The sequence below is a fragment of the Pan troglodytes genome, chromosome 22, assembly GCF_028858775.2.
Source record: "Pan troglodytes isolate AG18354 chromosome 22, NHGRI_mPanTro3-v2.0_pri, whole genome shotgun sequence".
Taxonomy (NCBI): Eukaryota; Metazoa; Chordata; class Mammalia; order Primates; family Hominidae; genus Pan; species Pan troglodytes.
In genome coordinates this window covers 7,928,576-7,955,057 of record NC_072420.2, presented here as the reverse complement: position 1 = coordinate 7,955,057, position 26,482 = coordinate 7,928,576, and the positions used below count along the sequence as shown (strand labels likewise).

Here is a 26,482-nt window from a genome sequence, read left to right as displayed (position 1 = left end):
CCCTGCACTGATCACTAGGTGATGTAACACTTTTCTAGGCTCTGTCTACCCGGGAATTTTCACATATCTGTACACTGATCACCTAAGTGATGTAACCCTTGTCTAGGTTCAGCCTACTGGGAATTTCTGACATACCTATGCACTGATCACCGAGGTGATGTAAATCATTTCCAGCCTTTATGTATAGGGGACATTGTGATATATCTCTGCACTGATCACCCAAATGAGGCAAATCTTCTCTAGGCTCCGCAGGGAGGGGGCATTGTGACATATTTCTGAACTGATCTTCCAGGAGATGTAACTATTCTCCAGGCTATGACTAAAGAGATTCTGAAGGAGTTGGGAGAGCCTCAGCCAGAATTTCACGGATGGACAAGGGCACAGAGAGGCCAGCAGGCTCCCTTGCACGTCAGCCTTGGTGCTCAATGACAGCAGGTCTAGCCATGAGGCCGGTAAAGAGAGGTAGAGGTCTGTGTTCCGCCACCAGGCGCTCCATGTTGGCAGCTGGGAGGCTGCAGGGGCACGGGCGGGCTGGCGACGGTGGCGTGGAGGCGTAGAGGAGGCGAACCGCCAGAGGGGTGTCAGGTCTGTACGCTGCATGACCCCGGTGTTTTGCAGGACGTGGGTCTCCACCCAGCCAAGGGGAGGACGCATTTTATGGGGGTGGGTGTTAGGGTTGGGGAGGGGGTTGTCAAGCGTGGGTGGGGTGATGGAAAGGCCTGAGATCTCTGCCCGGCCTCCTCCCACAGCCCAGGCGTCTGCCCGCAAACACGCATGTGCGCAGTAGTCAGCCCACCTGCTGGTACCTGGGCCGGATCTGGGATCTCCGGGATGCCCAGGAAAGAATGGCTGTTCTCTGCTGTGTGGAGTCTCTCACCGGGCCTACACCTAGAAGGCAGGAATCCCAGGCCATTCTTCCTGGTGGAGGGGGTGGGGGGAAGACACACCCCTCCATAGCAAGCCAGGTGTTCCCCACAAAATAGAGGCCACTGCCCTGCCCTGACCTGACCCAGTCCCAACCCCTTGTCCTAAAGCTCCTCCAGCAGAGCCCGGTATTCTTCCTCGCTGAGGGGTGCTTCCAGTGAGGTGGCCTCTTCCAAGGCCTCCACCTCCCCCGGGGCCTCTGTTTCTAGGAAAGGTTGCGCCTGCTGCAGAAACTCCGGGCTCGCCAGGAGGTCATCCAGCAGCAGGCCAGAGGGGAGTGCAGAGGAGCACCCCGGCTCCTGGAGCCCCTGGGAGGGAGCCGGGATGCCTTGCATCTGCCCTTGCCCTGGGGAGGCCTCTGGGGGCGCGGTTTGTCGAGGTGGAGCTGCCCTGGCTTGGGGTTCCCACGCCGCCCCGGCGACCTGGGGACCTCGGCCCCAGCCCCACCACGGACTCCCCTGGTATGCAGGTGGCGGAAGCACACCTTTGCCCTCTGGCTCCACTTGAGCAGGCCCTGGCTATCCCACCGCGCAAGGGCCTGGCAGGCCGTCACGCTGCGGTTCCCGGTTCTCCCGGCTTTTGCCCTGGTGCGGAGGCCACCGAGGAGCCTGAGGGTGGGAGAGCGCCCTTTCCGGAGGAGCCGGGCAGCTTAGGCAAAATCCCCACGTGCCAGGGCAGGCTGGGAGATCCCCTCTGCCGGTGCGGCCTGGCTGGGCTGGAGCATGGGGACGGCCCTCGCTCCCTGGCTCACAAAAGCCCCTGTGGGAGAGCCCCAGGTGCACAGGGCACGTGGGGTGTGGGAAGCCCCGTTCCCCATGCACCGGTGTAGGCGAAGGAGACCCACGAGGGAGGAGGGTGACAGCCGCCTGGATCCGCGTTGTACCGGCCGCCTGCCTGCGCGGGTGCCCTGTCAGCTTGTCCCGGGTGCCTGGCCCATCGATTCTGAATCCAGATCTGAATCCTGGACTCCGGGAGGCCCATCTATCTGGCCAGCTCTTCCCTGGCGGCAATGCCTGGAAAGCAATCCTTCTCAAAGTCTTGGAGGGGAAGGGCGGTCTGTGATCCGGTGATGGTGGTCCGCTTTCGCCTGCCTTCTTTCAGGCCGCGTCTCCTGGGCAAGGGCCGAGATTTCCGCCGGTGCTGCCGCAGCTGGTGTGACCTCTCATTCTGAAACCAAATCTGGACCCTGGGCTCCGGAATGCCGATGCCCAGGGCCAGCCGTTATCTGGTGGCGATGCCCGGATACGAGTTCCGCTTAAAGCAGGCTCGCAGGGCCTCGCTTTGGCTTGGGGTCCAAACGAGTCTCCTTCGCTGTCCCCGTCCCCGGGCTTCCGCGGGGAATGTGCCATCGAAGGCGTCGGGAGGGCCATCGCGGGGAGCCCCGGCCGGAATTTCACGGACGGACATGGGCAGAGAGAGGCCGGCAGGTTCCCGTGCACCTCAGCCGGCTTGTAAACTGGGACAGGTGCAGCCAGGTGGCCTGCCCGGACAACCAGCCACCGGCTCTTGTAAAGGCCCGCCGTCAGGCAGGCTCCACCTCTTCATGAATGGCGGTGAGCCCGGGGACAGCCCGCCCACCCCAGAAGGGTCCCAGCGCGTGGAGTCCTGTGGCCGGGGGGTGGTGGTGTGTGGGGGGAGGGCGTGGTGATGGTGAGAGTGGGGCCGGAGACACGAAGAGAAAGGGGGTGAGGGGGAAGTGGTGAGGGGGCGCATTTCGGGGGCTGGCTCTCCGGACCTCTCCAGGAATTCCGCGGGAACTGGAAGCCACTCTCTGGGCTCCCACGCGTCTTCAGCAGGGAGAAACCGGCCTGGGAGGGTGGTTGGGAGTGTGGAACTGAACCTCCGTGGGAGTCTTGAATTTTCCAGACCCTCTCTCCGTGAAGGAGGCAGTGCCTGTGGGTGCTGTCATTGCCGGGACAGTCTCACACACGCAGGTGTGTGGCTCTCTTTCATTTCCACGTAGGAGACCAGAGTGAGACCCCAGAGAGAAGATGCCTCCCCGGAGTGATGGCCTGACAATGGATTCCCGAGTGTGGCAAGATGGGGAGTGTGCAGTGTGGCCAGCTTGGAAACTGGCAAGGAGAGCGAAGGCACCATGCCAGTCTTCCACTCTTCCATGCATGTTTCCGTGTGCCCGCTGATCTCCGGGAACAAACAGTCAGCATGACACATCTCTGAACTTATCAACAAAGTGATGTAACTCTTGTCTGGGCTCTGCCTCCAGGGGCTTCGTGACATATCTCTGCACTGATCACTCAAGTGATGGGACTTTTTTCTAGGCTCTGCCTATGGGGGCATTGTGACATATCTCTACAATGATCACCCATGTGATGTAATACTTGTGTTGCATCTGTCTATGGGGGCATAGTGACATATTTCTGCACTGATCACCCAGGTGATGGGACCCTTGTCTAGGCTCTGTGTATGGGGGCTTTGTGACATATTTCTGCACTGATCACCCAGATGATGTAACGCTTGACTAGGCTCTGCCTATGGGGCACAGTGACATATCACTGCATTGATCACCGAGGTGATGTAACTCTTGTCCAGGCTCTGTCTATAGGGGGCCTTGTGACATCTCTCTGCACTGATCATCTAGGTGATGTAACTCTTGCTTTCGCTCTGCTTGCAGGGGCATTGTGAAATATCTCTGCACTGAGCACCCAGGTGATGGGACTCTTCTCTATACTCTGCCTAGAGAGGGAGTTGTGACATATTTCTGCACTGATCACCCAGGTGATGGAAGTCTTGTCTAGGCTCTGTCTATGGGGGCATTGTGTCAAATATCTGCACTGATCACTCAGGTGATGTAACTCTCTTCTAGGCTCTGTCTACAGGGATTTTTGTGACATATCACTGCACTGATCACCTATGTGATGTAATCCTTATATGGGCTTTGCCTACATAAGGCTTTTTGACATATCTATGTACTGATCTCTGAGGTTCTGCAGCTCTTGTCTAGGCACTGCCTACAGGGGACATTGGTACATGTCTCTGCACTGATCACCCAGGTGATGGCCTCTTGTCTAAGATCTGCCTACATGGACATTGTGACACACCTCTGAACTGATCAACCAAGTGATGAATCTCTTGTCTAGGCTCTGCCTACAGGGGCTTTGTGACACATCACTCCACTGATCACCCAGCGGAGGGAACTATTTTCTACGCTCTGCCTACAGGAGGCTTTATGACTTATACCTGCACTGATTACCTAGGTGATGTAACACTTGTCTAGGCTCTGCCTACACGGGAATTCTCACATATCTCTGCACTGATCACCCGGGTGATGGATCTCTTCTCTAGGTTCAGCCTGCAGGAGCGTTTTGACATATTTCTGCACTGATCACCCGGCTGATGTATCTCCTGTCTAGGTTCAGCCTACAGGAGCGTTTTGACATATCTCTGCACTGATCACCCAGGTGATGTAACCTTTGTCTGAGCTCTGCCTACGGGGGCATTGTGACAGATCTCTCCACTGCTCACCCAGGTGATGTAACAATTGTCTGGGCTTTTCCTAAAGGGGTCTTTGTGATATACATTTCCAGTGATCAAACAGGTGATGTAACCCTTGTCAAAGTTCTGCTTACAGGGGCTTTGTGACATATCTCTGCACTGATCACTCCAGGGAGGAAACACTTGTCTACACTCTGCCTGCAGGAGGCTTTACGGCTTATCCCTGCCCGGATCACTAGGTGATGTAAGACTTGTGTAGGCTCTGTCTACACGGGAATTTTCACATATCTCTACACTGGTCACCTAAGTGATGTAACCCTTGTCTAGGTTCCGCCTACTGGGGATTTCTGACATACCTATGCACTGATCACCGAGGTGATGTAAATCATTTCCAGGCTTTTTGTACAGGGGGCATTGTGATATATCTCTGCACTGATCACCCAAATGAGGCAAATCTTCTATAGGCTCCGCAGGGAGGGGGCATTGTGACATATTTCTGAACTGATCATCCAGGAGATGTAACTATTCCCCAGGCTTTGACTAAAGAGCGTCGGATGGTGTTGGGAGAGCCTCAGCCGGAATTTCACGGATGGCAAAGGGCACAGAGAGGCACAGAGATTTAAGTATTCTCCAGGCTTTGACTTAAGAGCGTCACTAGGTGTTGGGAGAGCCTCTGCCGGAATTTCACGGACAGACAAGGGCAAAGAGGGGACAGCGGTCTCCCTTGCACGTCATCCGGTGTGCACAATGAGTGCAAGTCTAGCCAGGAGGCCAGCAAAGAGAGCTAGAGGTCTGCGTTCCGCCGCCAGGTGCTCCATCGTGGCAGCTGGGAGGCTGCTGGGCCACGGGCGGGCCGACGACGGTGACGCAGAGGCGCAGAGGAGGCGAGCTGCAGGAGGGGTGTCAAGCCTGGACGATGCGCGGGCCCGGTGTTTCGCGGGACGGGGGTCTCCACCCAGCCCAGGGAAGGACGCATTTTTCGGGGGTGGGGGGTGGGGGTGGGGATTGAATTGTCAGGCGGGGATGGGTTGGTGGAAAGACATGAGAGCTCTGCCCGAGCTGCTCCCAAAGCCCAGGCGGCTGCCCACAAACCCGCGCGTGTACTGTAGGCGGCCCACCTGCTGGTACCTGGGCTGGCTCTAGGATCCCCGGGATGCCCAGGAAAGAATGGCAGTTCTCTGCTGTGTGGAGTCTCTCACCAGGCCTAGACCTAGAAGGCAGGAATCTGAGGCCTGTCAGCACGGTGGAGGGGGCGGGGGGAAGACACCTCCCTCCATAGCAAGCCAAGTGTTCCCCGCAAAAGAGAGGCCACAGCCCTGCCCCGACTTGACCCCGTCCCAACCCCGAGTCCTAAATCTCCTCCAGTAGAGCCCGGTAATCTTCCTCGCTGAGGGGTTCTTCCAGCGAGGCGGCCTCTTCCAATGCCTCAATGTCCCCCATGGCCTCCGTTTCTAGGAAAGGTTGTGCCTGCTGCAGAAAGTCCTGGCTCGCCAGGAGCTCATCCAGCAGCAGGCAGGAGGGGAGTGCAGACGAGATCCCCGGCTCCTGGAGCACCTGGGAGAGCGCTTGGATGCCTTGTATCTGCCCCTGCCGAGCGGAGGCGTCCGGGGGCGTGGGTTGGCGAGGTGGAGCTGCCCTGGCTTGGGGTTCCCACGCCGTCCCGGTGACCTGGGGACCCCAGACCCAGCCCCACCACGGACTCCCCTGGGACGCGGGTGGCACAAGCTCACCTTGGCCTTTTGGCCCTGCTTGAGTGGGCCCAGGCTGTCCCACTACGTGAGGGCCCAGCAGGCCGTTGCGCTGCGGGTCCCAGTCCGCCCGGTTTTTGCCCGGGTGCGGAGGCCACCGAGGATCCAGAGGGTGGGAGAGCACCCCTTCCGGGGGAGCAGGGGAGGCTTAGGCAAAATCTCCGCATGCCGGGGCAGGTTGGGATATCCACTCTGCCGGCCCGGCCTGGCTGGACTGGAGCACGTGGACAGCCCTCCATCCCTGGCTCACGAAAGCCCCCTGTGGGAGAGCCCCAGGTGCGCAGGGCATGTGGGGTGCAGGAAGCACCGTTCCCCACGCTCCGGTGTGGGCGAAGGCGACCCAAGAGGGAGCAGGGAGACACCCGCTGGGGGCCGCGTTGCACAGGCCGCCTGCCTGCGTGGGCACCCTGCCTCCCTGTACCCGGTGCCTGGCCCTTCGATTCTGAAACCAGATCTGAATCCTGGACTCCGGTAGGCCCGTCTCTCTGGCAAGCTCTTCCCTGGCAGCGATGCCTGGAAGGCGATCCTTCTCAAAGGCCTGGAGGAGAAGGGCGGTCTGGGATCCGGTGACGGCGGTCTGCTTTCACCTGCCTTCTTGCGGACTGCGTCTCCCGGGCCAGGGCCGAGATTCCCCCCGGTGCTGCCTGAGCTGGCGTGACCTCTCATTCTGAAACCAAATCTGGACCCTGGGCTCCGGAATACCGATGACCTGGGCCAGCCCTTCTCTGATGGCGATGCCCGGTTATGGGTTCCGCTCAAAGCATTCTTGCAAGGCCTAGCATTGGCTCTGGGTCCAAACGAGTCTACTTCGCCGTCCCCGTCCCTGGGCTTCCGAGGGGAGGGTGCCGTCCGAAGGTGTCGGGAGGGCCATCGTGGGGAGTCCCAGCCGGAATTTCATGGACGGACACGGGCAGAGTGAGGCCGGCGGGCTCCCGTGCACCTCAGCCGGCCTGTGCACTGTGGCAGGTGCATCCAGGAGGCCTGCCCGGACACCCAGCCAGCAGCTCTTATAAAGGCCAGCAGACAGGCAGGCTCCACCCCTTCATGAATGGCGGTGAACCCTGGGACAGCCTGCCACACACCAGAATGGTCACAGGGCTTCGAGGCCTGCGGCTGGGGGGTGGTGGGGTGAGGGGGAGGGCGAGGTGATGGCGGTGTTGGGGCCGGAGAGACAAAGAGGAAGGGGGCGAGGGGGAAGGGGTGAGGGGTGCGCGTTTCGGGAGCTGGCTCTCTGTACCTCTCTAGGAATCCCACGGGAACTGGAAGCCACTCTCTGGGCTCCCACGTGTCTTCAGGAGGGAGAAACCGGCCGGGGAGGGTGGAGGGGAGTGTGGAACTGAACCTCCGTGGGAGTCTTGAGTGTTCCAGGCCCTCTCTCCGTGAAGGAGTCAGTGCCTGTGGGTGTCGCCGTTGCCGAGACAGTCTCACACACGCAGGCGTGTGGCTGTCGTTCTTTTCCACGTAGGAGACCAGAGCGAGACCCCAGAGAGAAGAAACCTCCCCGGCATGATGGCCTAACGATGGATTCCCGTGTGTGGCAACATGGGGAGTCTGCAGTGTGGGCGGTTTGGAAACTGGCAAGTAGAGCAATGGCACCATGCGGGTCTTCCACCCTTCCCTGCATGTTTCCGGGTGCCCGAAGAGCTCCGGGAGAAAACAGTCAGCATGAAACATCTCTGAAGTGATCAACAAAGTGATTCAACTCTTGTCTAGGATGTGCCAACGGGGGCTTTTTGACATATCTCTGCACTGATCACCCAGGTGATGAGATTTTGTCTAGGCTCTGCCTATGCGGGCATTGTGACTTATCTCTACACTGATCACCCAGGTGATGTAACTCTAGTCTAGGCTCCACCTACGGGGTGTATTGTGACGTACCTCTGCACTGATCACCCAGGTGAAGTAACATTTATCTAGGCTCTGCCTACTGGGGCATTTTGACAGAGCTCTGCACAGATCACCTAAGCTACGTAACTCTCTTCCACTCTCTGCCTACAGAGGGCATTGTGAAATATCTCTGCACTGATCACCAAGGTGATGTAACTATTGTATAGGCTCTGCTTACAGGGGGTATTGTGACATATCTCTGCACTGATAACCTAAGTGATGTAACACTTGGGTAGGCTCTGTCTACAGGGGCATTTTGACATATCCCTGCACTGTTAACCAAGGTGATGTAACTCTTGTCTAGGCTGTGCCCACAGGGGGATTGAGACATATCTCTGCACTGATCCCGAGGTGATCCAACTCTTGCCTGGTCTCTGCCTACTGGGGACATTGTGACATATCTCTGCACTGATCTCCCAGGTGCTGTAACTTTAGTCTTGGCTCTGGCTACACGGCACTGTGACATGTCACTGCACTGATCACCCAGGTGATATAACACTTGTCTAGGCTCTGCCTACAGGGGGCTTGTGACACATCTCTGCACTCGTCACCCAGGTGATTTAACTCTTCTCTAGGATCTGCCTACAGGGTGCTTTGTGACATATCCCTGCAATGATCACCCAGGTGATATACCACTTGACAAGGCTCTGCCTACGGGGGCATTGTGACATAACTCTGCACTGATCACCCAGCTGATGGAACTCTTGTCTACGCTCTGCCAACAATGGCATTGTGACATATCTCTGCACTGATCACCCAGGTGATTCAACTCTTGTTTAGGATCTGCCTACAGGGGGTATTGTGAAATATCTCTGCACTGATCAACTAGGTGATGTAACTATTGTGTAGGCTCTACATACAGGGGCGATTTCACATATCTCTAAACTGATGACAAAGGTGATGTAACTCTTGCCTAGACTTTGCCTACAGGGGACATTGTGACATATCTCTGCACTGATCACCCTGGTGATGCAACTCTTCTCTATGCTCTGCCTACAGGGGACTTTGTGACGTAACTCTGCACTGATCATCCAGGTGATGGGGCTTTTGTCTAGGCTCTGCCTATGGGGGCATTGTGACATATCTCTGCACTGATCACCCAGGTGATTGAACTCTTCTCTAGGATCTGCCCACAGGGGGTATTGTGAAATATCTCTGCACTGATCAACTAGGGGATGTAACACTTCTCTAGGCTCTGCCTACAGGGGCGTTTTCACATATCCCTGAACTGATGACAAAGGTGATGTAACTCTTCCCTGGTCTTTGCCTACATGGGACATTGTGACATATCTCTGCAATGATCACCCAGGTGATGCAATTCTTCTCTATACTCTGTCTGCAGGGGACATTGTGACATATCTCTGCACTGATCACACAGGTTAGGCAACTCTTCTCTATGCTCTGCCTACAGGGGGCATTGTGACATATCTCTGCACTGATCACCCGGTTGATGTACCTCTATTCTAGTCTCTGCCTACAGAGGGCGTTGTGACATCACTCTGCACGATCTCCCGGGTTATGTAACTCTTGTCTAGGCTCTGCCTATGGGGTCATTGTGACTTATATCTGCGCTGATCACCCAGGAGATGTGATTCTTGTCTAAGCTCTGCCTAGAGGGATATGGGGACATATCTCTGCACTGATCGCTGAAGTGACGTAAAATTTGTCTAGGCTTTGCCTACAGTGGGTTTTATGACATATCTCTGCACTGATCACCGAGGTGATGCAACTCTTGTCTAGGCTCGGCCTACAGGGGGTATTGTGAGATATCTCTGCACTGATCACCCAGGTCAGGTAACTCTTGTGTAGTCTCTGCCTACAGGGGCATTTTCACATATGACTGCACTGATCACCGAGATGACGTAACTCTTGTATAGGCTTCGACGACAGGGGGCATTGAGACATATCTGTGCACTGATCACCAAGGTGATGCAACTCTGCTCTTGGATCTGCTTACAGGGGGCATTGTGACATATCTCTGCCCTGATCACACAGGTGATGTAACTCTTGTCTAAGCTCTGCCTACTGGAGACGTTGTGACATATCTTCGCACTGATCACCCAGGTGATGTCACTTTTGTCAAGGATATGGCTACAGGGATATTGTGACATGTCACTGCACTCATCACACAGCTGATGTAACACTTGTCTAGGCTCTGGCTACAGGGGCTTGTGACACATCTCTGCACTGATCACCCAGGTGATGTAACACTTGTCTAGGCTCTGCCAAAAGGGGGCATTGTGACATAACTCTGCAGTGATCACCCAGGTGATGGGAATCTTGTCTAGGCTCTGTCTACAGGGGCATTGAGACATATCTCTGCACTGATCACACAGGTGATGTAACTCTTGTCTATATCTGTCTACTGGTGGCATTATGGCATATTTCTTCACTGATCACCCAGGTGATGGACTCTTGTCTTGGATCTGTGTATCGGGGCATAGTGACATATATCTGCACTGATCACTCATGTGATGTAACGCTTGTCTAAGCTGCGCCTAAAGGGGAATTGTGACAGATATCTCCACTGATCACCCAGGTGATGGACTCTTGTCTTGGATCTGTCTATGGGGGCATAGTGGTATATCTCTGCACTGATCACTCATGTGATGTAACGCTTGTCTAAGCTGCGCCTAAAGGGGAATTGTAACAGATATCTCCACTGAACACCCAGGTGATGTAACCATTTTCTGGGATTTGTGTACAGGGGGCTTTGTGACATATCTTTGCACTGATCGCCCAGGAGATGTAACTCTTGTCTAGGCTCGGCCTACAGGGTCTTTGTGAAATATTTCTGCACTGATCCCTTAGGTGATGTAACTCTTGTTTAGGCTCTGCCTACAGGGGCTTTGTGATATATTTCTGTACTAATCACCCAGGTGATGTAACTCTTTTCTAGGCTCAACCTACAGGGTGTATTGTGACGTATCCCTGCACTGATCACCCAGGTGATGTAACATTTATCTAGGCTCTGCCTACTGGGGAGTTTTGACATAGCTCTGCACAGATCACCTGGGTTATGTAACACTTGTCCACTCTCTGCTACAGGGGGCATTGTGAAATATCTCTGCACTGATCACCCAGGTAATGGGACTCTTCTCTATACTCTGCCTACAGGGGGATTTGTAACATATCTCTGCACTGATCACCGAGGTGATGGAAGTCTTGTCTAGGCTCTGTCTATGAGGGCATTGTGTCAAATATCTGCACTGATCACCCAGGTGATGTAACTCTTTTCTAGGCTCTGTCTACATGGATTTTTGTGACATATCACTTCACTAATCACCTAGGTGATGTAAGCCTCGTATGGGCTTTGCCTGCAGAAGTCTTTGTGACACGTTCATGCATTGATCTCTGAGGTGATGCAACTCATGTCTAGGCACTGCCTACAGGAAACCATGGTACATATCTCTGCACTGATCACCCAGGTGATGGACACTTGTCTTAGATCTGCCTACATGGACATTGTGACACATCTCTGATCTGATCAACCAAGTGATGAAACTCTTGTCTAGGCTCTGCCTATAGGGGCTTTGTGACACATCTATTCACTGATCACCCTGGGGAGGGAACTCTTGTCTATGCTCTGCCTACAGGAGGCTTTATGACTTATACCTGCACTGATACCCTAGGTGATGTAACACTTGTCTAGACTCTGCTTACACGGGAATACTCACATATCTCTGCACTGATCACCCAGTTGATGTAACTCCTGTCTAGGTTCAGCCTACAGGAGCATTTTGACATATCTCTGCACTGATCACCCAGGTGATGTAACCCTTGTCTAAGCTCTGCCTACAGGGGCATTGTGACAGATCTCTCCACTGCTCACCCAGGTGATGTAACAACTGTCTGGGCTATGCCTGCAGGGGGCTTTGTGATATACATTTCCACTGATCAAACAGGTGATGAACGGTTTTCAAGGTTCTGCTTACAGGGGCTTTGTGACATATCTCTGCACTGATCACCCCAGGGAGGAAAGGTTTGTCTACACTCTGCCTATAGGAGGCTTTACGACTTATCCCTGCACTGATCACTAGGAGATGTGACATTTGTCTAGCCTCTGTCTAAGGGAATTTTCACATATCTCTACACTGATCACCTAAGTGATGTAACCCTTGTCTAGATTCAGCCTACAGGGGATTTCTGACATACCTATGCACTGATCACCGAGGTGAAGTAAATAATTTCCAGGCTTTTTGTACAGGGGACATTGTGATATATCTCTGCACTGATCACCCAAATGATGCAAATCTTCTCTAGGCTCTGCAGGGAGGGGGCATTGTGACATATTTCTGAATGGATCATCCAGGAGATGTAACTATTCTCCAGGCTTTGACTAAAGAGCGTGGGAAGGTGTTGGGAGAGCCTCAGCTGGAATTTCACGGACGGACAAGGGCACACAGAGGCCAGCGGGCTCCCTTAAACGTCAGCCACGGTGCGCAATGAGCGCAGGTCTAGCCAGGAGGATGGCAAAGAGAGCTAGAGGTGTGTGTTCTGCCGCCAGCTGCCCCATGGTGTCAGCTGGGAGGCTGCAGGGGCACGGGCAGGCCGGCGACGGTGACGCGGAGGCACAGCGGAGGCGAGCCTCCGGAGGTGTGTCAGGCCTGGACACTGCACGGGCCCAGTGTTTCGCGGGATGAGGGTCTCCACCCAGCCCAGGGGAGGATGCATTTTCCAGGGGGTGTGGGGGTGGGGAGGGGGTGGTCAGGCAGGGGTGGGGTGGGGGAAAGGCATGAGAGCTCTACTCGGGCAGCTCCCACAGCCCAGGCAGCTGCCCACAAACCCACGCGTGCGCAGTAAGGGGCCCACCTGTTGGTACCTGGGCCGGCTCTGTGATACCTGGGATGCCCAGGAAAGAATGGCAGTTCTCCACTGTGTGGAGTCTCTCACCAGGCCTGGACCTAGAAGGCAGGAATCCCAGGCCGGTCAGCCTGGTGGAGGGTGGGGGGAGGACACACCCCTCCATAGCCAGGCAGTTGTTCCCCGCAAAATGGAGGCCACCACCCTTTCCCGACCCGACCCTACCCTGTCCCAAACCCGCGTCCTAAACTCCTCCAGTAGAGCCCGGTATTCTTCCTCGCTGAGGGGTGCTTCCAGCGAAGCGGCCTCTTCCAAGGCCTCCAGCTCCCCTGGGGCCTCCGTTTCTAGGAAATGTTGCGCCTGCTGCAGAAACTCCGGGCTCGCCAGGAGCTCATCCAGCAGCAGGCCGGAGGGGAGTGCAGATGAGCGCCCCAGCTCCTGGAGCGTCTGTGTGGGCCCCGGGATGCCTTGCGTCTGCCCCTGCCGTGCAGATGTTTCCGGGGGCGTGGGCTGGTGAGGTGGAGCTGCCCTGGCTTGGGGTTCCCACGCCGCCCCGGCGACCTGGAGACCCCGGCCCCAGCCACACCACGGAATCCGCTGGGATGCGGGTGGCACAAGCACACCTTGGTCCTGTGGCTCCACTTGAGCGGGCCCAGGCTGATCCACCACGCAAGGGCCCAGCAGGCCATCGTGCTGTGGTTCCCGGTCATCCTGGCTTATGCCTGGGTGCGGAGGCCACCGAAGAGCCTGAGGGTGGGAGAGCGCCCCTTCTGTACGAGCCGGGGCAACGTACACAAAATCCCTGCGTGTCGGGGCATGGTGGGAGATCCCCTCTGCCGGCGCGGCCTGGCTGGGCTGGAGCATGGGGACGGCCCTTGCTCCCTGGCTCAAGAAAGCCCCCTGTGGGAGAGCCCCAGGCGCGCAGGGCACGAGGCATGCATGAAGCCTCTTTCCCCACACGCCGGTGTTGGCGAAGGCGACCCACGAGAGAGCTGGGTGACACCCACCAGGGGCAGTGTTGCACAGGCCGCCTGCCTGCACGGGCGCCCTGCCAGCCTATCCCGGTCACCTGGCCCTTCGATTATGAAACCAGATCTGAATCCTGGACTCCGGGAGGCCAGTCTCTCTGGCCAGCTCTTCCCTGGCGTCGATGCCTGGAAAACGATCCTTCCCAAAGGCTCAGAGGAGCAGGGCTGTCTGGGATCCGGTGACGGCGGTCCGCTTTTGCCTGCCTTCCTGCGGGCCTCGTCTCCCAGGCCAGGGCCGAGATTCCCGCCGGTGCTGCCTCAGTTGACGTGACCTCTCATGCTGAAACCAAATCTGGACCCAGGGCTCCGGAATGCTGATGGCCTGGGTCAGTCATTCTCTGGTGGCGATGTGCGGGTAAGGGTTCCGCTCAAAGCAGGCTCGCAGGGCCTCCCTTTGGCTTAGGGTCCAAACGAGTCTCCTTCGCCTTCCCTGTCCCCGGGCTTCCGCGGGGAGGGTGCCATCCGAAGGTGTCGGGAGGGGCATCGCGGGGAGCCCCAGTCGGAATTTCAAGGACAGACACGGGCAGAGAGAGGCCAGCGGGCTCCCATGCACCTCAGCCTGCCTTTGCACTGCAGAAGGTGAAGCCAGGAGGCCTGCCGGGACAGAGAGCCAGCGGCTCTTATAAAGGCCCGCATGCAGGCAGGCTCAACCACTTCATGAATGGCGGTGAGCCCTGGGACATCCCACCTCACCCCAGAAGGGTCCCAGGGCGTTGAGACCTGCGGCGGGGCGATGGTGGTTTGGGTGGTGAGGGTGTCGTGATGGCGGTGATGGGGCCGGAGACACTAAGAGGAAGGGGGCGAGGGGGAAGGGGTGAGGGGTGCGCGTTTCGGGAGCTGGCTCTCCGGAACTTTCCATGCCCCTGCAGCCTCCCAGCTGCCACCATGGAGCGCCTGGCGGCGGAACGCAAACCTCTAGCTCTCTTTTCTGGCCTCCTGGCCTGACCTGCACTCATTGCGCACCCAGGCTGTCGTGCAAGGGAGATCGCTGGCCTCTCTGTGCCCTTGTCCATCCATGAAATTCTGGCTGAGTTTCTCGCAACACCTTCCGACGCTCTTTTGTCAAAGCCTGGAGAATAGTTACATCTCCTGGATGATCAGTTCAGAAACGTGTCACAGTGCTCCCTCCCTGCGGAGCCTAGAGAAGATTTGCATCATTTGGGAGATCAGTGCAGAGATATATCACAATGTCCCCTGTACAAAAAGCCTGGAAATTATTTATATCACTTCAGTGATCAGTGCATAGGTAAGTCAGAAATCCCCAGTAGGCTGAACCTAGACAAGGTTTACATCACTTAGGTTATCAGTGTAGAGATATGTGAAAATTCCCATGTAGACAGAGCCTAGACAAGTGTTACAACACCTAGAGATCAGTGCAAGGATAGGTCATAAAGCCTCCAGTAGGCAGAGTGTAGACAAGTGTTTCCTCCCTATGGTGATCAGTGCAGTGATATGTCACAAAGCCCCTGTAAACAGAACCTTGACAAGGGTTACATCACCTGTTTGATCAGTGGAAATGTATATCACAAAGCCCCCTGTAGGCAAAGCCCAGACAACTGTTACATCACCTGGGTGAGCAGTGGAGAGATCTGTCACAATGCCCCTGTAGGCAGAGCTTAGACAAGGGTTACATCACCTGGGTGATCAGTGTAGAGATATGCCAAAACGCTCCTGTAGGCTGAACCTAGACAGGAGATATATCACCTGGGTGATCAGTGCAGAGATATGCGAGATTTCCCGTGTAGGCAGAGCCTAGACAAGTGTTACATCACTTAGGGTATCAGAGCAGGTATAAGTCATAAAGCCTCCTGTAGGCAGAGTGTAGACAAGAGTTCCCACTCCAGGGTGACCAGTGCAGAGATGTGTCACAAAGCCCCTGTAGGCAGAGCCTAGACAAGAGTTTCATCACTTGATTGATCAGTTCAGAGATGTGTCACAATGTCCATGTAGGCAGATCTAAGACAAGATCCATCACCTGGGTGATCAGTGCAGAGATATGTACCAATGTCCCCTGTAGGCAGTGCCTAGACAACAGTTGCATCACCTAAGAGATCAGTGCATAGATATGTCACAAAGCCTTCTGTAGGCAAAGCCCATACAATGCTTACATCACGTAGGTGATCAGTGCAGTGATATGTCACAAAAATCCCTGTAGACAGAGCCTAGAAAGCAGTTACATCACCTGGGTGATCAGTGCAGATATTTGACACAATGCCTCCATAGAAAGAGCCTAGAGAAGACTTCCATCACCTGGGTTATCAGTGCAGAGATATGTCTCAAATCCCCCTATAGGCAGCAAATAGAGAAGAGTCCCATCACCTGGATGATCAGTGCAGAGATATTTCACAATGACCCCTGTAGGCAGATAGTGGACAAGAGTTACTTAACCTAGGTGATCTGTGCAGAGCTTTGTCAAAACGCCCCTGTAGGCAGAGCCTAGATAAATGTTAGATCACCTGGGTGATCAGCGCAGAGATTCATCACAATACCCCCTGTAGGTGGAGCCTAGACAAGAGTTACATCACCTGGGTGATCAGTGCAGAGATATGTCACAAAGCCCCTGTACGCAGAGCCTAAACAAGAGTTACATCACCTGGGTGATCAGTGCAGAAATATGTCACAAAGCCCCTGTAGGCCGAGCCTAGGCAAGAGTTACATCTCCTGGGTGATCAGTGCGAAGATATGTCACAAAGCCCCCTGTAGACAAATCCCAGAAAATTGTTACATCACCTGGGTGATCAGTGGAGATATCTGTCACAATTCGCCTTTAGGCGCAGCTTAGACAAGCATTATATCACATGAGTGATCAGTGTAGAGATATGTCACTATGCCCCCATAAGCAGATCCAAGACAAGAGTCCATCACCTGGGTGATCAGTGCAGAAATACAACACAATGCTGCCATTAGGCAGACAGAGACAGGAGTTACATCACCTGCATGATCACTGCAGAGATATTTCACAATGCCCCTGTAGGCAGAGCCTAGACACGAGTCTCATCACCTGGGTGATCAGTGCAGAGTTATGTCACAATGCCCCCATTTGGAAGAGCCTAGACAAGGGTGAAATCACCTGCGTGATCAGTGCAGAGATGTGTCACAAGCCCCCTGTAGCCAGAGCCCTGACAAGAGTTACATCAGCTGTGTGATCAGTGCAGTGACATGTCACAATGTCCCTGTAGCCCTATCCTTGACAAAAGTGACATCACCTGGGTGATCAGTGCGGAGATATGTCACAATGTCTCCGATAGGCAGAGCCTAGACAAGAGTTACATCACCTGGGTGATCAGGGCAGAGATATATCCCAATGCCCCCTGTAAGCAGATCCCAGACAAGAGTTGCATCACCTAGGTGATCATTGCAGAGATATGTCTCAATGCCCCCTGTCGGCGAAGCCTATACAAGAGTTACATCATCTCGGTGATCAGTGCAGTGATATGTTAAAATGCCCCTGTAGTCAGAGGCTAGACAAGGGTTACATCAGCTGGGTGATCAGTGCATAGATATCTCACAATACCCCCTGTAAGCAGAGCCTAGACAAGAGTTACATCACCTGGGTGATCAGTGCAGAGATATGTCATAAATCCCACTGTAGGAAAAGCATAGACAATTTTACATCACTTCAGCGATCAATGCACAGTTATGTCCCAATGCCCCTCGAGGCAGAACTTCGAAAAGTGTCACATCTCCTGGGTGATCATTGCAGAGATAAGTCACAATGCCCCCGTAGGCAGAGGCTAGACGAGTGTTACATAACCCGGGTGATCCTTGCAGAGTGATGTCACAATGCCTTCTGTAGGCAGAGACTACAAAAGAGTTACATCACCTGGGTATCAGTGCAGAGGTATGTCACAAAGCCCCCATACACAGAGCCTAGACAAGAGTCCCATCACCTGGGTGATCATTGCAGAAATATGTCACAATGCCCCCATAGGTAGAGCCTAGACAAAAGCCCCATCACCTGGATGGTCAGTACAGAGTTATGTCACAAAGTCCTTTAGGCAGATAATAGAAAACGTTTACATCACTCGGATGATCAGTGCAGAGATATGTCACAATGCCACTGTAGGCAGAGCATAGACAAGAGTTACATGACCTAGGTGATCAGTGCAGAGATACATCACAATGTACCTGTAGGCAGAGCCTTGACATGTGTTACATCAACTGGGTGATCATTGCAGGGATATGTCACAAAGCACCCTGTAGGCAGATGTTAGAAAAGAGTTACATCACCTGGGTGATCAGTGCAGAGATATGTCACAATGCCACTGTAGGCAAAGCCTAGACAAGAGTTACCTGACCCAGGTGATCAGTGCAGAGATACACCACAATGCCCCTGTAGGCAGAGCTTTGACAAGTGGTATATCACCTGGGTGACCATAGCAGGGATATGTCACAAAGCACCCTGTAGGCAGATCCTAGAGAAGAGTTATATCACCGGAGTGATCAGTGCAGAGATATGTCACAAGCCCCTGTAGGCAGAGACTAAACAAGAGTTACATCACCTGGGTGATCAGTGCAGAAATATGACACAAATCCCCTGTAGACCGATCCTAGACAAGAGTTACATCTCCGGGGTGATCAGTGCAAAGATATTTCACAAAGCCCCCTGTAGACAAATCCCATAAAATTGTTACAACACCTGGGTTATCAGTGAAGATATCTGTCACAATTCCCCTTTAGGCGCAGCTTAGACAAGCGTTACATCACAGGAGTGATCAGTGCAGAGATATGTCACTATGCCCCCAAAGGCAGATCCAAGACAAGAGTCCATCACCTGGGTGATCAGTGCAGAAACATGCCACAATGCCGCCAGTAGGCAGATATAGACAAGAGTTACATCACCTGGGTGATCAGTGTAGAGATATGTCACAATGCCCCCATAGGCAGAGCCTAGACAAGAGTCCCATCACCTGGGTGATCAGTGCAGATATATGTCACAAAGCCCCTGTAGGCAGAGGCTAGACAAGAGTTACATCACTTTGTTGATCAGTTCAGAGATGTGTCATGCTGACTGTTTGCTCCCAGAGCTCTGCGGGCACCCGGAAACATGCAGGGAAGGGTGGAAGACCGTCATGGTGCCTTCGCTGTCCTTGCCAGTTTCCAAACCGGCCACACTGCAGGCTCCCCATGTTGCCGCACACGGAAATCCATCGTCAGGCTATCACGCTGGAGAGGCATCTTCTCTCTGGGGTCTCGCTCTGGTCTTCTACGTGGAAATGAACGAGAGCCACACGACTGCGTGTGTGAGACTGTCTGGTCAATGGCGACACCCACAGGCACTGCCTCCTTCATGGAGAGAGGGCCTGGAACACTCATGACTCCCACGGAGGTTCAGTTCCACACTCCCCTCCACCCTCCCACTTCGGGTTCTCCCTGCTGATGACGCGTGGCAGCCCAGAGAGCGGCTTCCAGTTCCGGCGGGATTTCTGGAGAGGTCCGCAGAGCCAGCATCCGAAACACGCCCCCCTCACCCTTTCCCCATCGCCCCCTTCCTCTTCGTGTCTTTGGCCCCACCACCGCCATCACCACGCCCTCACCCCCAATCCACCACCCCCCGGCCGCAGGCCTCGATGTCCTGGGACCCTGCCGGGGTGGGGCGGGTTGTCGCTGGGCTCACCGCCATTCATGAAGGGGTGGAGCCTGCCTGCCTGCGGGCCGTTAAAAGAGCCGCTGGCTGGCTGTCCGGGCAGGCTTCCAGGCTGCACCTGCCGCACTGCACAGGCCGGCTGAGGTGCACGGGAGCCCGCCGGCCTCTCTCTGCCTGTGTCCGTCTGTGAATTTCCGGCCAGGGCTCCCCGTGATGGCCCTACCGACACCTTCGGACGGCACACTCACCGCGGAAGCCCGGGGACGGGGATGGTGAAGGAGACTCATTTGGTCCCCGAGCCAAAGCAAGGCCCTGCGAGCCTGCTTTGAGTGGAACCCGTACATGGGCATAGCTGCCAGAGAACGGCGGGCCTAGGCCATTGCCATTGAGGAGCCCAGTGTCCAGATTTGGTTTCAGAATGAGAGGTCACGCCATCTAAGGCAGCACCAGTGGGAATCTCGGCTCTGGCCCGGGAGACGCGGCCCGCAAGAAGGCAGGCGAAAGCGTACCACCATCAACGGATCCCAGACAGCCCTGCTCCTCTAAGCCTTTGAGAAGGATCGCTTTCCAGGCATCGCCGCCAGGGAAGAGCTGGCCAGAGAGACGGGCTTCCCAGAGTCCAGAATTCAGGTCTGGTTTCAGAATCGAAGGGCCAGGCACCCAGGACAGGCTGGCAGGGCGCCCGCGCAGGCTGGGGGCCGGTGCAACCCGGCCCCTGGCGGGTGTCACCCTGCTCCCTCGTGGGTCGCCTTCGTGCACGCCGGCGCATGAGGAAAGGCGCTTCCCCCACCCCACACGCCCTGCGCGCCCGGGGCCCTCACACAGGGGACTTTTGTGAGCCAGTGAGCGAGGGCCATCATCGTGCTCCAGCCCGGCCAGGCCGCGCTGGCAGAGGGGATCTCCCAAACAACCCCGGCACGCAGGGATATTGCCTACGCCACCCAGTCTCCTCCGGAAGGGGTGCTCTCCCACCCTCAGGCTGCTTGGCGGCTTCCGCACCCAGGCAAAAGCCGGGAGGACCAGGACCCACAGCGCGACGGCCTGCCGGGCCCTTGCGTGGTGGGACAGAGAGGGCATGCTCAAGCGGTGCCACAGGGTGAAGGTGTGCTTGTGCCACCCATTTCCCAAGGGAGTCCATGGTGGGGCTGGGGCCGGGGTCCCAAGGTCGCTGGGGCGGCGTGGGAACCCCAAGCCGGGGCAGCTCCACTTCACCAGCCCACGCCCCCGGAGGCCTCCGCGCGGCAGGGGCAGATGCAAGGCATCCCGGCGCCCTCCCAGGCGTTCCAGGAGCCGGGGCGCTCTTCTGCTCTCCCCTCAGGCCTGCTGCTGGATGAGCTCCTGGCGAGCCTGGAGTTTCTGCAGCAGGCACAACCTTTCCTTTAAACGGAGGACCCGGGGGAGTTGGAGGCCTTGGAAGAGGCCGCCTCGCTAGAAGCACCCCTCAGCGAGGAAGAATACCGGGCTCTGCTGCAGGAGATTTAGGACGCGAGGTTTGGACGGGGTCGGCTCGGGGCAGGGCGGTGGCCTCTCTTTCGCGGGGAAAACCTGGCTGGCTATGGAAGGGCATGTCTTCCCCCCACCCCCTCCACCGGGGTGACCGGCATGGGATTCCTGCCTTCTAGGTCTAGGCCCGGTGAGAGACTCCAAACAGCACAGAACTGCCATTCTTTCCTGGTCATCCTGGGGATCCCAGGTCCGGCCCAGGTACCAGCAGGTGGGCCGCCCACTGCGCACGCGCAGGTTTGCGGGCAGCCGCTTGGGCTGAGGGAGCAGCCCGGGCAGAGCTCTCATGCCTTTCCACCACCCCACTGCCGCCTGACTACCCCCTCCCCACCCCCAACCCCCACCCCCGGAAAATGTGTCCTCCCCTGGGCTGGGTGGAGTCCCCTGTCCCGTGAAACAACGGGCCCATGCAGCGTCCAGGCCTGACACCCCTCCGGCGGCTCGCCTCCTCTGCACCTCCATGCCACCGTCGCCAGCCCGCCCGTGCCCCTGCAACCTCCCAGCTGCCTCCATGGAGAACCTGGCGGCGGAACGCAGACCTCCAGATCTCTTTGCCAGCATCCTAGGTAGACCTGCGCTCATTGTGCACCCCGGCTGACGTGCAAGGGAGCCAGCTGGCCTCTCTGTGCCCTTGTCTGTCTGTGAAATTCCAGCTGAGGCTCTCCCAACACCTTCCAACTCTCTTTGGTCAAAGCCTGTAGAATAGTTACATCTCCTGGATGATCAGTTCAGAAGTATGTCACAATGTCCCCTCCCTGCGGAGCCTAGAGAAGATTTGCATCATTTGGGTGATCAGTGGAGAGATATATCACAATGTCCCCAGGAAAAAAAGCCTGGAAATGATTTACATCACCTCGGTGATCAGTGCATAGGTATGTCAGAAATCCCCACTAGGCTGAACGGAGACAAGGGTTACATCACTTAGGTGATCAGTGTAGAGATATGTGAAAATTCCCGTGTAGACAGAGCCTAGACAAGTGTTACATCACCTAGTGATCAGTGCAGGGACAAGTCGTAAAGCGCCCAGTAGGCAGAGTGTAGACAAGTGTTTCCTCCCTATGGTGATCAGTGCAGTGATATGTCACAAAGCCCCTGTAAGCAGAACATTGACAAGGGTTACATCACCTGTTGGATCAGTGGAAATGTATATCACAAAGCCCCCTGTAGGAAAAGCCCAGACAATTGTTACATCACCTGGGTGAGCAGAGGAGAGATCTGTCACAATGCCCCTGTAGGCAGAGCTTAGACAAGGGTTACATCACCTGGGTGATCAGTGCAGAGATATATCAAAACACTCCTATAGGCTGAACCTAGACAGGAGTTCCATCACCCGGGTGATCAGTGCAGACATATATGAGAATTCCCGTGTAGGCCGAGTCTCGACAAGTGTTACATCACCTAGGTTATCACTGCAGGTATAAGTCATAAAGCCTCCTGTAGGCAGAGCGTAGACAAGAGTTCCCTCCCCAGGGTGATCAGTGAATAGATGTGTCACAAAGCACCTGTAGGCAGAGCCTAGACAAGAGTTTCATCACTTGGTTGATCAGTTCAGAGATGTGTCACAATGTCCATGTAGGCAGATCTAAGACAAGAGTCAATCACCTGGGTGATCAGTGCAGAGATATGTACCAATGTCCCCTGTAGGCAGTGCCTAGACAAGAGTTGCATCACCTCAGAGATCAGTGCATAGATATGTCACAAAGCCTTCTGAATGCAAAGCCCATACAAGCCTTACATCACGTAGGTGATCAGTGCAGTGATATGTCACAAAAATCCCTGCAGACACAGCCTAGAAAAGAGTTACATCACCTGGGTGATCAGTGCAGATATTTGACACAATGCCCCCAAAGACACCACCTAGACAAGTCTTCCATCACCTGGGTGATCACTGCAGAGGTATGTCACAAATCCCCCTCTAGGAAGAGTATAGAGAAGAGTCCAGAGACATTTCACAATGCCCCTTGTAGGCAGAGAGTGGACAAGAGTTACATAACCTAGGTGATCTGTGCAGAGCTATGTCAAAACGCCCATGTAGGCTGAGCCTAGATAAATGTTACATCATCTGGGCGATCAGTGCAGAGGTATGTCACAATACCCCCTATAGGTGGAGACTAGACAAGAGTTACATCATCTGGGGGGTCAGTGCAGAGATATGTCACAAAGCCCCTGTAGGCAGAGCCTAAACAACAGTTACATCTCCAAGGTGATCCGTGCAGAAATGTCACAAAGCCCCTGTAGGCCGAGCCTAGACAAGAGTTACATCTTCTGGGTGATCAGTGCAAAGATATGTCACAAAGCCCCCTGTAGACAAATCCCAGAAAATTGTTACATCACCTGGGTGATCAGTGGAGATATCTGTCACAATTCCCCTTTACGCACAGCTTATACAAGCGTTACATCACATGAGTGATCACTGCAGAGATATGTCACTATGCCCCCATAGGCAGATCGAAGACAAGAGTCCATCGCCTGGATGATCAGTGCAGAAATAAGCCACAATGCCGGCAGTAGGCAGATATAGATAAGGGTTACATCACCTGCGTGATCACTGCAGAGATATGTCACAATTCCCCTGTAGGCAGAGTCTAGAAAAGTGTTCCATCACCTGGATGATCAGTGCAGAGTTATGTCACAATGCCCCCTTTTGGCAGAGCCTAGACAAGGGTTACATCACCTGAGTGATCAGTGCAGAGATGTGTTAGAAGCCCCCTGTAGCCATAGCCCAGACGAGAGTTACATCAGCTGTGTGATCAGTGCAGTAACATGTCACAATGTCCCTACAGCCATATCCTTGAAAAAAGTGACATCACCTGGGTGATCAGTGCGGAGATATGTCACAATAACTCCAGTAGGCAGAGCCTAGACTATAGTTACATAACCTGGGTGATCAGGGCAGAGATATGCCACAATGCCCCCTGTAAGCAGATCCCAGACAAGAGTTGCATCGCCTCGGTGATCAGTGCAGTGATATGCTAAAATGCCCCTGTAGGCAGAGCCTAGACAAGAGTTACATCAACTGGGTGATCAGTGCAGAGATATGTCACAATGCCCCCTGGAGGCAGAGCATAGAGAAGAGCTGCACCACCTGGGTGATCAGTGAAGAGATATGTCACAATGTCCGCTGTAGGCAGAGCATACAGAAGACTCGCATCATCTGGGTGATCAGTGCTGAGATATGTCACAATGTCCCCTGTAGGCAAAGCCTAGGCAAGAGTTACATCACCTTTGTCATCAGTTCAGGGATATTTTAAAACGCCCCTGTAGGCAGAGCCCAGACGAGAGTTACATCACCTAGTTGATCAGTGCAGAGATATTTCACAATACCCCTTGGAGGCAGATCCTAGACAAGAGTTGAATCACCTGGGTGATCAGTGCAGAGATATTTCACAATGCCCCCTTTGGGCAGAGGGTAGACAAGAGTTACATCACCTAGGTGATCAGTGCAGAGATTTGTCAAAATTCCCTGTAGGCAGTTCTTATAAAAGTGTTACTTCACCTTAGTGATCAGTGCAGATATATGTCACAAAGCTCCTTTAGGCAGAACTTAGATGAGTTACATCAACTGGGTGATCAGTGCAAATGTATGTCAAAAAGCCCCCTGTAGGCAAAGCCTAGACAATAGTTACATCACTTGGGTGATCAGTGCAAATATATGTCAAAAAGCCCCCTGTAGGCAAAGCCTAGACAATAGTTACATCACTTGTGTGATCAGTGGCGAGATCCCTCACAATTCGCCTGAAGGCAGAGCTTATACAACAGTTACATCACCTGGGTGATCAGTGCAGAGATATGTCACAATGCCCCCTTAGGCAGAGCGTAGACAAAAGCCCCATCACCAGGATGATCAGTGTAGTTACGTCACGAAGTCCCTTTAGGCAGATCCTAGACAAGTGTTACATCACTTGGATGATCAGTGCAGAGATATATCACATTGACACTGTAGGCAGAGCCTAGACAAGGGTTACATGACCTAGATGATCAGTGGAGAGGTACGTCGCAATGTCCCTGTAGGCAGAGCCTTGACAAGTGGTACATCACCTGGGTGATCATTGCAGGGATATTTCACAAAGCACCCTGTAGGTAGATCCTAGAAAAGAGTTACATCACCTGGGTGATCAGTGCAGTGATATGTCACAATGCCCCACTGTAGGCAGAGCCTAAACAAGTGTTATATCACCTGGGTGATAAGTGCAGTGATATGTCACAATGCCCTGTAGCCAGATCCTAGACTAAAGTTGCAGCACCTGGGAGATCATTGCAGAGATATGTCACAATATCCCCAGTATGCAGAGACCAGTCAAGAGTTGGATCACCTAGGAATCAGTGCAGAGATATGTCTCAATCCCCTTGTAGGCACAGCCTAGACAAGAGTTACACCACCTCGGTTGACAGTGCAGAGATATGTCAAAATGCCCCTGCAGGCAGAGCCTACACAAGTGTTACCTCACTTAGGTGATCAATGCAGAGATATGTCACAATACCCCCTGTAAGCAGAGCCTAGACAAGAGTTACATCTCCTGGGTGATCAGTGCAGAGGTATGTGACAATGCCCCTTTAAGCAGAGCCTGGACAATTGTTCCATCACCTGAGTGATCAGTGCAGAGATCTGTCACAATGCCCCTTTAGGCAGAGCTTAGATCAGAGTTACATCACCTGGGTGATGAGGGTAGAGATATCTCAAAATGCCCCTATAGGCAAATCCAATAAAAGATAGTGTCACCTGGGTGATCAGTGTAAAAATATGTGGCAATGCCCCCAGTAGGCAGAGACTAGAGAAGAGTCCCACACCTGGGTGATCAGTGCAGAGATATTTCTCAGTGCCCTTTCAGGCAGAGTGTAAGCAAGAGTTACATCACCTAGATGATCAGTGCAGAGATATGTCACAAGGCCCCCTATACGCAGAGCATGGAGAAGTGTTACATCACCTCGGTGATCTATGCAGTGATATGTCACTATGCCTCGTAGGTAGAGCCTAGTCAAGCGTTACATCAGCTGGGTAATCAGTGCAGAGTTATGTCACAAAGCCCCCATACACAGAGCCTAGACAGGAGTCCCATCACCTAGATGATCAGTGCAGAAATATGTCACAATTCCCCCATAGGCAGATCCAACACGAGTTTCATCACCTGGGTGATCAGTGTAGAGATATGTCACAATGCCCCCATAGGCAGAGCCTAGACAAAAGTCCCATCACGTGGGTGATCAGTGTAGAGATATGTCACAAATTCCCTGTAGGCAGAGCCTAGACAAGGGTTACATCTCTTTGTTGATCAGTTCAGAGATGTGTCAGGCTGACTGTTTGCTCCCGGAGCTCTGCGGGCACCGGGAAACATGCAGGGAAGGGTGGAAGACCGGCGTGGTGCCTTCGCTGTCCTTGTCAGTTTCCAAACCAGCCACACTGCAGACTCCCCATGTTGCCGCACACGGGAATCCATCGTCACGCCTGGGAGGCATCTTCTCTCTGGGGTCTCGCTCTTGTCTCCTACGTGGAAATGAACAAGAGCCACACGCCTGCACGTGTGAGACTGTCCTGGCAACGGCGACCCCCA

General features: G+C 54.4%; 3 pseudogenes; 1 reads left to right on the top strand and 2 right to left on the bottom strand.

Annotated features, from left to right (window-relative positions):
* Positions 1–5,727: 5,727 nt before the first annotated feature.
* On the bottom strand, positions 5,728–6,996 carry LOC129138300 (double homeobox protein 4-like protein 4; annotated as a pseudogene).
* A 23-nt stretch (positions 6,997–7,019) lies between these two features.
* On the bottom strand, positions 7,020–14,396 carry LOC129138344 (double homeobox protein 4-like protein 4; annotated as a pseudogene).
* Positions 14,397–19,643: 5,247 nt separating this feature from the next.
* LOC129138303 (double homeobox protein 4-like protein 4) lies at positions 19,644–20,912 on the top strand (annotated as a pseudogene).
* The last annotated feature ends 5,570 nt before the right edge of the window (positions 20,913–26,482 follow it).